Genomic DNA, 14,196 nt, shown 5'->3' on the forward strand with positions numbered 1-14,196 from the left:
CTTTGCATGTCTACAATTGTATGTCTCCATTCATCTTTGTTTATGTGTTATTTATGGGATTATTTCTTCATCACTGGTCAATGATGATGTCAGAAGATAGATCTTAATGTTCTTTGATCCTTTCTACAGATACATGTGCTGAATTAGTACATGTTTATCATTCTATTGATTGTAATTTTAGACATAATAATTTTAGACATTATCATTTTAGACATGATAATAAAGCAGAGAATGAATATCATGTTTCTCAGGCTTTATTTTTCCATAAAGGACATTAGAACTATCTTGGCAGATTTTTTTGATCTGTGATTAAAAATGAAATCTTCTACTTTCTTTAGATAGAAGACAAAATTAAAATGAAAGAGCAGTTGCAGCACACCTGTGTTGGCAAGTTCTCAAACCCTTCATCACTGATATTAATTAGATCATCCACTGAATGGGGGAACTGATGGAAAATGCAATGAGAAGAGATAACTAGGGGAGAATAAATGCTATCTTGCTTATCAACAGGATGAAAGTGACATCTGATGAGTTATCTTTTATTCTACACAAACAGATGGCTTCAAACAACACATGCTACATACTGGCAGATTTCTTATGCTCACTTCTAAACACTTAAGCCAGCTTGAAAAAAAATCAAAAATTAAAATCTAAACAACTAAAAGGATGTCCTGGGGTGGTCAAGTCACTAAGCTGAAAGCAATTATCAACTGATATTAAATGTCTTCCTGCTGTTTTCTTAAATGACCTGTTATATGAAAGAAATTTTATAATTGGGGAATAGCCAAACATTTTTTAAAAAGTGCTTTCAGCCTCTGCTTTCTACTATTTACAAAAAAGATAAATAAGAGAAGTAAAAAGCCACTTTCACTGATTCCACCCACCCCCTACTGCAAGAGAAAATGAATGTCCAAAGAAATTTCTATTCAGATTTATGCAGTCATAGTAGAAAAAAACCTGAAAAGTGTTACTTGTGTTTATATGAGATGATATAAACCTAGGATAAGCAATAGACACAGTTAAACATTTTTTTAAAATATTGTCCGCATTTACAAAGCAATCAGATACAGCATCTTACCCTCCCTTCATTTGCAATTTTGGTCAATTCTATTTTAAAAATCAAATTACAGTCAATCAAGCAAACACCTATCTTAATTCACAATGTTTAAAGGAATTTATGATTTGGGCAAATGTGTTTATTTGTGAGTTCAGCTCACTCATGTAATGGTAAATTGTTGCTAGTTTGGCTCCCAAATTACTTGTAATTTAGAATCAGGAGCATATGGAAGAATGGACATGATGGAATACATTAAAAAGGCAGTATTGTTCTATATCAAATAGGCTGAAGAGAGGAGACTGGTGTAAAGAGTACAATAAGCATTAAGAAATGGATAGAGGGCCTCCCCAGTGGCACAGCAGATTGAACGCAGCGCTGTGAAGCTGTCCACAGCCTCTACAGCATGGGTTCGATTCCCGGCTGGCCAGGGAGATACCCACATGGCGTGGTGGACCTCTCTTATCTCGCCCACCTGCTGTTCCCCTCAGTGGTGTTTTTGGTCCATCTGCCTATTCTGCTCCCGGCTCTGTCTCTGGTGGGTTCTCTCCCACTCCTGCGCCTCTGGCCTATACCCCAGTTCTTGTATAAATAAATAAATCTTTTTAAAGAAATGGATAGAAATGGATTGAGAATGTGGGAGATCCAGGAGAGTATGTTTGAGAAGGAGATTTGAGAAATGTAGCTCTACTATGAATTAAATCCTCTTCAGCTTCCCCTAGACTTTTTGCTAGAGGTCAGCATAGACTCCATCTTATTTGTTTCTGTGTTTCTGTTATGCTTCTTTATAAAAACCCCTTAAAGATACCAAGTCATAAGGATTTTTAAACATTTACTGGAATTATAACATAAGGAACAAAATAGTTTCTAAAAACATTTAATAGGGAGACATTTTATATATTTATTTTTTAAGTTCATTACATCTACGTGTCATTTTCATAATGGCGTGTGGAAAAGGCTGAGATTTGCTGGTATATTAGTTTGAAGGAAATTTTCCAATGATTCTTTATGATTCTTACTTTATGATTCTTACTGACAACCTAGCCCTATGTCACTAATCTAAGAAATACATATTAAGCTTTATTTAGATCAGACATTTAAGATTGGCATAAAAGAGAACTGTCTATTGGCATTGCTCATCAGGACTATGTAACCTATTGGAAAGAAAACTGTGTTGATCAATTAAATAAAATATAAGTACAGAGGAGCAAGAAATGAATTCTCATTAAGGATTAATGAAGAGTCAAAGACAGACTTTCCATGGGAGAAACGTTTCAACTGAGTCTTTAAGAAAGAGTAGGAGTAGGCATCTATCTGGCTGAAAAATAAAAGGCAATTCACTAGACAATAGGGTTTCTACAAAGGAATGACCTTTGCCATAGAAAAGTACATTGTGGATGAGGAAAAACTGTACTTTAGGAGAAAGGGAACTATGCTGGGAAAATAAATTGTAAGACTTGTGAGGTACTTTGCATGTTACTCTAAGGAGTGATCTCATACAGGATATCGGTGACACCAGATTTTTCTGGTGACAATATAAGTATAAGAGATTGAAGTAGAAAGATTCTGAGGATAAGATGAACTTTTACAATATTAAAATGACCCAGATGAAGACTGATGACAGTAAGAACAAAAACAAGGAAAATGCAGGTGGAGAAAAGATATCAGATCATATGGCTTTCTGGAAAAAAATAAACAAAACAGCAGGCCTATTGTCAGATCTCATGTAGGCAGGTAAGAGAGGTAACAAACTTGTTTAGATTGGATACTTTTCATTTTTTTTGCAGTGGTGCTTCTAGGCAAGAGATGCTGGCGGTAGAATTGACTCCTTACAGTTGTTTGAACATACTAATTTTAAACTATGTACAGAACATCCAATTGAAGATTTGGGTCTTGAGCCCAAGATACAGTTGGGGCTTTAAATGTAACATAAATCTACTATCTAGGTACAGACATAGATACAAAACCCAAGCAGAGAGAATTTCTCAAATGTTCTGGTACTTCTTCATATCATTTTTCTAATTTTTCCATCAAAATTTGCTTCAATAGCCACATCTTTTAAAGACCTGTCTTTTCTGCCCCAAAGCTTTCAATACAGACTGATGTAGCTGCCCTACACCCACTTATATTTGTCGTTTATGTGACTGATTCTTTCATACCCTGTTAGTGTTTGCTTATATGGCACATATTCTAAAATGTCTCCTTTGACCATTCCTCTATAACTATGCTAATCTCTACACTGTTCATATTCTTCAAAGCATTTATCTTAATTAGTTTTCTGTTTGCCTAAGCATATCTTCTTCCTCTCATTGTCAACTCTGAGAACATGATGGGTGGGTCTGATATGTCCATCAATTTATTCACTGTCTCTGGCTCATAGAAATGCTTAATTAATAATTGTTTAATCAAATAGTAGATTTTCAGAGGAGGTAAATTTGAGAAACTACTTTGGGGGTGAAATTTTACCAATCTGATACTGCAACAAGGCATATAAAAACTGACTGTGTTAAGCACAAAACAAATCTAAATTTGAGGAGGCTAAAAAGATAATACAAGAAAATGAAAGAGAAGAAAATGAATCTTACTGTTGTGTGCTAATCAGAATGTATGAGTGTGACATCGAAAGAGGGAGCAAAAGAATGAGGAAACAGGAAATGAGAAAGATTGATGAGGGTGGAAATGAGAGGAAGGTGGGTGTGTGGGGACCCACAGGAATTTAGGAAATGTGTATTCTGTTATCTTCAGAAACTAAGTCATGCTTTGTTCACAAGTTATATAATTATACCAAATATTTCATGCAAGAAAAGGATGTTTAGGGCCTACTACTAGTAATTCATTCTGAAGAACAACTTAGTTCTGCAGTCATCCCTAAATGACAGTTAATTTGAAACTCCTATTTTACCAAATAGGAAGCCAAAACTCAGGGATTTTAAATGGTATAAAAATAATATAGAACTAGATTTTGAGGTTACCAGTGAGTACTTGAATAATTATTTTCATGTTTAAAAGTAACTTGAATTTGTCTTAAATTTTTTTTGCCATGTATCCACAAAAAGCGTAAGCCCTGAGGCTTTAAGAGAACTCTATTCTAGATTATCTCCCTAAACTAGTAATTGTCCTGATTCACACATTTCTGTAGCAGGGGCCATGGGTATGGCCCTAATAACCTATAGTTGGAGATACCCAGAAATTTCACCATGTTTGTGCTGCCTGTAGCTGTAATTCAAAAATTTTGAACAGTGACTCATGCCTCATAGGCACCAATTAAATAAATTTATCTTCAATATTTATTTAAAAGGTTATCCCTAAACTATTCCAATAAGCTATTTCAGTATTTCACATTTTAAGTTCTCTACCATAAAGAATTATAAATGAAATTTATATTTCATTTTATATTTTAATTCATATTTATATTTATATTTTCCTTAGCCATAGTCAGACAAGACTTTACCAAAAAGTGGTTTTGACAAATGTTCAAAAATCCTCATGAGCCTTAAAGTGTTATAATTTGTTCTCCTCTGTGCAGAAGAACCACATGCTCCTTCTTGCTGCTAGGCTTCCTATGAAGATTTCCTTTCAGCATTCACCACGTAGCACATGTATTTCTTGTTAGTTTTGATGTGATACCTGGGACAACCCAAATTATATTTACACATCGCATTATATACATTACAGGAAATTGCAGGAAGAAGAGCAAATGCAGAAGAGAGTCTTGCAATCAGGTTTTATCCAGATGATGACAAGCATATTCAGAGATAATAACACTGAAAGAATGAAGTCTTGGAGTAAACATTCCATTCAGCATCCATTTGATACCATTCTAGGTGCACAGCACAAAAAGCTATGTGACACATAAGTTTGTTCATGCTTATCTGTGAGATGACAGAATCCTTTGGAACTGAAGAGGCTCTTGGAAAGAAATGGAACCACAGTGAGGGAGAAATAACTTTTAAGGTTGCACATGGTTAAGATAATTGAAAGAGAATGTCATTTCTGCTTGCCACTAAAAAATCTGTATGTGAGATACAATGTGAGGTCTGCATGTGTGGTGAGGGAGGGCTGGGGTGAGAGTAGAGAGAGTTATGGCCAAGAGGGCTAGGGAAGGGTTGTCATTCTCAAGTGGCTTCTGTAAAGTGCTGATGGCTCCTGCTAGAAACAGTCATCTGTTTTCTTAGAAACACTGAAATATATTCAATATGTTCCAAACTCTCTTTTTGAGGGGAGCTCAATGATGAATGCATCACCCTCAAACATTAATATGTGTAGTAGGTAGGGAGGGGGCTGCTGAATGCAGATTCTGATGGAGCAGATCTACGTAGGGCCTGCAACTCTGCATTTCTAAACAAACTCCCAGGGATGCCCATGCTGCCCATCTGGACCACCCTTCAAAGAGCAAAGTGATAGAATGTTCCCTTTTGCAGCAACAGCATGCATGTCAATATCACGTGGCCCTTGATTTATTTGAAATGTGACCATGCAAAAATCACAGCAGTAACTATAGTGAAATATTTTCACTAGGATTAAAATAAGTAATATAATGCTTTCTAACTGTATGTCCTTGAAAATGTTAGACAGCCTCTCTAAGCCCCCTTTCCAACTGCAAAATGGCCATGGTACTCTGCCTTGTGATGCAGCTTTTGTGATCTGCATATTTAGCATCAAGAACCTTGCCTGGAACATAGCAGGTGCTCTAGACACACACCCTATTTATCTATCACGTGTGAATTATGATTAGATACCCACCCTGTGTCTCAGCTATGAAAATACACGTTATGGTGATGACTTGATATGATCCTCTCAGGCCACTGAGCTTAAAGCAAAGTTATTACATCACCTTTCTTTCCATCTTTTCCAAATTGCTTATGGTGCCTTGGAAGAATGGCCTTCATTTCACTTGGAGGGAAACACTGTAAAAATCAGAAGTGGGGGCATCCCTGGTGGCTCAAGGGGTTAAGCACAGCACTATGAAGCAATCTGCAGCCTCTGATCGCTGGCTGGCTGGCAGGGAGCAACCCACATGACACAGCAGACCTCTCCTGTCTCGCCCGCTGCTCCCCTCAGCAGTGTATTCCAGTCAGTCTGCCTGTTCTGCTCCCCACTCTGTCTCTGGTGAATCCTCTCACCCCCTGCACCTCTAGCCAGTACCCCAGTTCTTGTATGCATAAATAAATCTTAAAAAAATCAGAAGTGAAAATTATTCCCATGCTATAGAAGAATCACTGTGTCTCCAACTCACATCATTCTATTGTATTCTACAATTTTGTGAAAATTTCACAGGTGATAAGGCTCACCAATAAAAAAATACTAGTAAAAACCCACCTTCAGTTACCCTAAATACTGAGGTAAAATTGAAATTTCCTGAAAGAGAAAAAAAATGCCCTGCTAAGGAAAAGATAGCTGACATACGGAAATGCATTTTTAGCCCTCATTTAAAAACTAATTAGCAATTATTTTTATCTCAAAAAGTCATTAACAATACATATTATGAATACTTGCTATCTTCCTACACTTATTTTCAGAGCAGAGTGACATAGACTATCAGATCTCATGTTCTCCAATCTGAAGAACGAGTTCATTTTATCTCTCTGGCTCCACTGGTGACTATATGGATCATCTGACAGAAACATGCAAAAGAGCCATCACAATGTAACCATAATATCAGTATGTTTTTACTTGATCACTGTATCTCAAGAGAAACAATTCTTTAACTGCTCATGGAATTCTTTTTTAACTTACTGTATAAGCTTCTGGATTAAAAAATCAAAATCAAGAAAAACAAACGATAGGAAGGGTTTCCCAGTAACTCATTCCAGTATCTCAATGATCATTCTCATTTAGAGTTGTCAGTGAGAATGGGTGAGCTGCTATTTATCAGACTCCTGAACAGTAGCTCTCTTCAAGTGGTTGTTAAAGCCTGGTTTCTTAAGAAAAGTAATAAACTATTTCAAGTTAGGGAATTCTCATATGCCAGCCTGGTATGTTTTTGTCATGTTATTAAATTGTACCTTTGCCCCAACCGCCATGGTTAAGTGGGTTGGCCCCAGACAGCCTTGGAAGTTTGTTCATCAGCTGATTCTATTGGTATGAAGGCTGGACAAGTACAAAGGGACATGTTAGAAGGAAAGAAAGCAAATTGAGACAAGTTTATTTGAAATTAGTGATTACTGAATAGATCCAGGAGGCTCTTGATGTATCAGGCAATATGAAGAGTCATGTGGTAAGTTCTTTTAAGGCTGAATATGAAAAAAAAGTCTGGAAAGTGTGTGAACACATCAATTAGAACATCTGTGATGATGAGTTTCCATTAACCACTACTCACAAAATTAATAATCCCAATTTTGAAATCAAGAACCTAAATTCATCTGCAGAGTCAACTGTTTCTTTGTAAGCAACCCAGTCTTCAAAATAGTGCCGTTTCATTATTAAGGAAACCATGTGGTAGTATTCCCATTAGTCAGTTTGTAAGTGTTATTAATAATAAAGAAGTGTTCTTAATAAAGAAACACTTGTTACAAAGAAAGGACAGCATAATGTTTGTCAAAAAGAACTGTTCCACTCTCCATGGAGTTGAGGACTACAAATTTCTTAATGTTTTGATCTGTCTGTTACAAGCTTTATCTGTGACGGGTAACGCCTGACTCGCTTATACCTACACACTAAAGGTGCCTATCAATTAACTCTTTCCTAGTACCATTAATATTGATTGGTTTACAATATCTGCAAAGAATAATAATCTGCCAAGTGGTGAATTTCTTTAGTCTTAAAGAATATATTTTTATGAAAAAATGTAGCTGAATCTCACTTTATAACATAAAATTCTGAAAACTTTTCTGCATAAATCAGATTTGAAAGCTTGGAACCATATTTATAGAAAAATATCAAGGAAGTTGGTTTCCTAGGGGAATATGTAAATAAATTATTTGGCAAGGAGAGTAAATGAATCTTGTTTTTCAGAGAACTAGACCAATTTTATGTCAGACATTTTTAGAGTAAAGTATATTGAATAATTTTGACTATAAATTACTCCATCCTATATACATTTCTCCTTAAAAAAATGCTTATTCTTAAAAACAAAATAGAAGTGAAAATATATAGAGATGACAGGAAATTTTTCATTGCTAAGTTCTCTAGGAGCCCAACTAGATATTGCCAATGTCTCTACAAAGTCATAAAAAATTATTTTTTTAAACATCCTTGTTTATTTTTTCACAATATAAGAAATGTTATAAAAACTCTCCTACCTAATTTTCAAGAAGAAAGTGTGCACAGGTAACAAGAAAATAAATAGATAGATGAAACCAACGAGAGAATTCCAGCAGGACAGTTTGAGATGTTCTGCTGAACCACTTCCCAGTTAAACTGGTGAAACTTTTTTATTAAAATATTTAGTCTCTGAGATTAATTGTAAAGGCAACCAGAAAATGAAGAAATAATTATTTAAAAACATGTGGGAGACTTTGTTAAAAAAGGGAAGAATCTGTGGTACTTGAACTAATGTTACCTCCCTTTCTCCTCTCACCTTAGCATAATGATTCCATTTCATTCTGCTATATTCACTGGGAAGTGTGTCAGCAGAACAGCTCATATTGTCATGTTGCAATTCAATCCCTTAGTGTGAGCTATCTCTAAAGATATTTGTTTAATCATGATCTAAATTTCAACACTAAATATGTCATTCCTCTAATCTTTTCCCCTAAATTGTTTGGGGGTGGGGTGGAAGAACATTTCCACCCAAATATTTCCTTTTTACTTAATTTGAGAATATACAGTTGGACAGAATAAACTCTAATATAAAAATACAACTCAATACAATTATTAATTGCTGATGTTAAATTAAAAGAAACAATAGGACCAAAATTCTGGGCCCCAACAAGACTTAACACCTAACCTAATTGTAGTTTTGTCTTTTCCCAAGAGTGGAATTTTAAATCAGTAAACCTAGAGTTTCCTGGCCAGCACTAGTGAGGTAAATTGCATGGTAAGAATCTCATTCCCTATGGGAATATGATTTGGCTTTTCCTGAAATAATCTTTCTTCTCTTTTGTTAGTAAACTTGTCCCACTCTCATTCAGTGTTTTTGTACTTCCTAGATGGGATACTTTCAGATTCATGAATCATTTAATATAGCCAATTAGGTCTCTAATTTTAAGATGAATTTTGTTTTTTGACACTGATAAATAGCTGTCTACTTTTCTTTCTAATGGAATAAAAGAAAGAGCACTGAAACAGGGTTCCATCAAATTGGGACATTAATTAAGTATGTGTCCTTGGAGAAAGTGTCTACACACTTTCTTGGTCTTAGTTTTCTTACTCTAAAATAATGGAGCTCAAAATTTATAACATTCCATAGTTTTAATTTTCATACTTAGTGTAATCCATTTCAAAAAAATATCATTTCTAAATCCTGAAAAAAATTTAAAGAGTCATAGAGCAGTTCTTGGAAGTATCTGTTGAGTGGAAAATATAGGATTTTAGTATAAAAAGCTAAAAAGCAATGAAGATAAATTATGACAAAGTCTACAGAGTAAAATATATTGGTCCTAGATTCTGGAATTTATTTCATGGTCTGTACTGAGAATTAGTTTGCCAAGACAGAAAATAATCATCTTGTCATTAGTTATGTGAGCCTGAGATAAACAAAATCATCAAAGGTACTTAGCATGTCATCAGTAAAGAGTCTTTACACATTTGTTTGTGCTTGTAAAAATAGAAGGATGTTTTTCTAAATCTCATGGACACATCAAATATAAGATGTTTCATTTTATAAACCCATCATTAAATCTCTCAAGGTTCACACAAAATTAAGTATAATTAAGTTAGTATGAATGTTGGCACTTAATGACAGACAGACTTCATGACTGACTGAAATTAATTTTCAACAATCTTCTCCACTGAACCAAACAAACATAGCTTTAGGTAAGTATAAGCTCCGTATGATAACTTGTTTAAAGATGAGATTTAAAATCTCTCACAACATGGAAATAGAACCCTCTCTGTTAGCTATCTGTTAGCCATGAAAAGAAACTGATTCATGTCTACAAAAAGAATTGAGTGATCTCATGGGTTTAAACTCAAATTCCACCAACTCCAAGATAACCTGGGAAAATTTGAAGAATTTGTTTTTATAGAACATTTTAGATAATTGTTTTAGTCACTTTTACTGACAGAAAAACTGAAATGTTGTATATAATAGAATGAATATCATTTGATAGACTAATGTCAGCACACAGGGGAAAGTTCCTCAAGCACATTTTAGCTTTTCTGAGATTGGATGAAAGAACAAATTAAAATCAGATAGATTAGGAGGAGGTGAAGACAAAATCCAATCAAATACAAATAGAGTATTTACATGACTATAAATTATAAAGTAAAATGTGGCACACCAGATGTATATGTCTTGTGCTGAGAGACCTGGGGCATCAACAAAAGAGGGGTGACTTTATAGGATAAAAGGAATCATTTACTGAGAGCATTTGTCAAGCTTACTATTTCTTAATCAAAAATATTGTTCTTTTTTTCCCTAACATCTGATGTGAATTTTAGCCAGGAAAATGACGGTAATTATGAGGGTGTGTAAGTGCCTGGCAAAAGAAAAATTTTAGTAATTATTCCCAATACTGTACTTCAAGTAGTTCAGAAATGCTTTTTAATCTGAATGCCCAAAGAGTGATTTTAGAAATATCTGTTTCTATCTCAATGAGTGCTAAATTTCTAAAATAATTACATTTGTATTCCAATAGCTCATTTTTTCAAAGGGGTATGAAGAGATATAAATGAATTCCATTAACCCTGAGTAGTAATTTTTGTCAGATGCCAGCAAAATCTACTTCTGTGATCAACAAACTCAGGCACAGAAAAGTTAAGTGATCCATGCAAGTCCACAGTAAGACAGTTGAAAGATCAGAACTGGAAGACACTAGCTTTGGAATCAGGATCCCAAACCACTTTATCTTAAAGATAAATGGTTTATCATTCTTTTCCCACAAATATATTAAAATAAAATCATTGTGTTTATTTAAACAAAAGAAATAATACATGTGATATTAGAAAACATGTTTCTTTTAAGTCTAGTAGTAGCTACTATGATGGTTAATTATAAATATCAATTAGGTCATGACAGTCAGCTATTCGGTCAAAAATAAATCTAACTACTGCTGTTATTAGACTCTCTCTACTTTTCTTTCTTCTATAAACAAATGATAGATGATAATGATGTTTGATAAATAGATGATATATAGAAGACATAGATTAGATGATAGATAGAAATTATGAAGGTATATAAGTGTCTATACACAATGTATATTATATATACTTACATTACATTACATTATATTACACACACACACGTGTGTGTGTGTGTGTGTGTGTGTGTGTGTATTCATGCCTTTTTAATTCTGTTTCTCTGGATAATCCTAACACAGCCACCACTCCCAAACTGGAGTAGAAGTAGGTAAAAATGATGGAGGGATATTTCAAATATCTTAACACAACCTTTGTGCCAGTTTTTAAGAATGACATCTTGGTTTTTCATTTGTGTGAAACATTATTTTAAATGTTGTTTTAAATAAAATTAAGTAGCCAAAGGCCAAAAAGCAAGATTATTGGAGATTAAAGGAAACTAAAAGAAAAAACAGCCAACAGCTAAAATTGAAAAAGGCAAAAAAAAAAAAAAAAAAGGAAAAGAAAGAAAAACAAGAAGTAAATGCCTCTGGCAAATGGAATGAGAATTTGAGAAGGAATTACTGTGGTTTATAGAAACCTATTCGATAAAATAGAACATTTCCAGCTACAGTAGTTCTTGAGTTCAGAGAGAGTTAGTATTTTTTTTTTTTAAGATTTATTTATTTATTTATTTATACAAGCGCTGGGTACAGTCAGAAGCGTGGGAGGGTGAGAGAATTCACCAAAGGCAAAGCGGGGACCAGAGCAGGTAGACTGACAAGATACACTTTTGAGGGGAGCATCTGGCCCGGCAGGAGGCAGGAGAGGTCTGCGCGCCATGTGGGACCCTGGCCCGGCCGCGGATCTAACGGCGCTGCAGAGACTGCGGGCAGCTTCGCAGCCCAGCGCTCAACTGCTGAGCCACCTGGGAGGAGTTAGCAGTAGCCCATTTTGAGCTGGTAAAACATTGGGGTATGTGAATCTCTGATTTGTAATTTGCCAATTTCTGTAACATAAATACTTCTACTGTGCCAATTTCTTGCCATTCTGAAGTGACTGAACACATACCTGGAAAGAGATGAACACTATCAACTATTATTAGCAATTGCAACTAGGAACCAATTCCAGAATACCACTGGGTACACCCTTATGGTCTATATTAACACTATGTGGTTGAGTAGAAAGTAGGGGAAATTTAAAACATTATCTTATTCTCCAAAGTAGATGGTTGACTCAGTTTATAAATTCTAGCGATAAAATCAAAAATATTCACTCCTTTCTCAGAAGTGGGCATTGGAAGGAAATCAGAACTTTAATTTTCCTGTGTTGTTATTATAAGTGAAATGCAATCAAAAGTATTTGCTTTTTATTCAACTAACATTGATATTACAACTTCAGAGACTTACTTGAAGGTGTGTTCAGACACAAAACAAAAAGAGCAATAAGAGTAAGTATTTTACTTACTTACTTTTGATTTACTATGTGACAAACGCCAAATATTAACATTTTGGGCAGGGTTTTGTAGCAGAGTAGATTGTTAAAGGCATCATTCCTAATTTTCTTTACCTTTTCTTCTGAAATTTTTTCTATATCTGTAACGGTGGTCCCCAAGAAAGGGGGAGGTTCCAGTCTCCCTGCCCCACCCAAATGGAGGGTGGAGCTGAGCAGGGAGAGAAGAAGCTGCAGAGGAGACTGAGGAAGGAAGAACAGCAGGATGGAGAGCCAGAAGGAGACCTGGAGGAGGCACATGGGTCCAAGAGACATGTGAAGAAACTGCGCTTGCCTTTTGGTCGTGGACTGGGTGACACAGATGTGGGTGAGAGACCCGTGGGGAGGTGACAATGGCAGTTTTTGTCTTGATTTTGATTTTTCTCTTTTCCTTCCGGGCTTGTCTGGTTGTTTCTGACCCTTTTCTGTGGGTCCCCACTGGAAGATGCTTTAGACCTGTGGCAGGCTTTGGGGCCTTGCTCTGGGCTAATCCCATTTGGAGGGACTTTTACCCACGAGGGGATGGGTAACTTTGGGTGCTTAATTTAGAAACTAGATTCTTTGCCTTTCCTGTATTGTTTCCTAGTTGTATTAAAGTTCCTTCCCATTAAAGTCTCATATGTTTTGTGTCGATGCGGTGGATGGCAGAACCCATTTAGAATAGGCAGGTTTGCGGGGTTTGGGCTGGCCCTCTCCCTGCCCTGTAACATATCTACTTAACATATTGTTATGTTAATAGGGAACTTCTTCATGCTCATATGACCCATTTTTCTCTAGAGGGATGATGATCTATAGGAAAATAATATATGGTTTTACTGTATTAAATAGTTTTTCAGAACATGGAGATATATTTTTTTTCCATTTTTACAAAATTACCTTGTAATTTATAGGTTATTTTTGTTACAGGGCAGGGAGAAGGGCAGCCCAAACCCCGCAAACCTGCCTGTTCTATATAGGGTTCTGCCATCCGCCGCATCAACACAAAACATATGAGACTTTAATGGGAAGGAACTTTAAGAAAACTAGGAAACAATACAGGAAAGGCAAAGAATCTAGTTTCTAAATGAAGCACCCAAAGTTACGGGTCCCCTCGTGGATAAAACTCCTTCCATATGGGATTGGCCCAGAGCAAAGCCCCAAAGCCTGCCACAAGTTCAAAGCATTTTCCAGTGGGGACCCACAGAAAAGGGTCAGAAACAACCAGACTGCCCGGAAGGAAAAGAGAAAAATCAAAATCAAGATAAAAGCTGCCATTGTCACCTCCCCACAGGTCTCACCCACATCTGTGTCGCCCAGTACACGACCAAAAGACAAGCGCAATTTCTTCACGTGTCTCTAGGCTCCATGTGCCTCCTCCAGGTCTCCTTCTGGCTCCATCCTGCTTCCTTCCTCAGTCTCCTCTTCAGCTTCTCCTCTCCTTGCTCAGCTGCACCCTCCATTTGGGTGGTGCAGGGAACCTGAAACCTCCCCCTTTCCTGGGGACCACCCTGTTA

Source organism: Talpa occidentalis, unplaced genomic scaffold (assembly GCF_014898055.3).
Source record: "Talpa occidentalis isolate TD23 unplaced genomic scaffold, MPIMG_talOcc4v2.1 talOcc4.5, whole genome shotgun sequence".
Lineage (NCBI taxonomy): Eukaryota > Metazoa > Chordata > Mammalia > Eulipotyphla > Talpidae > Talpa > Talpa occidentalis.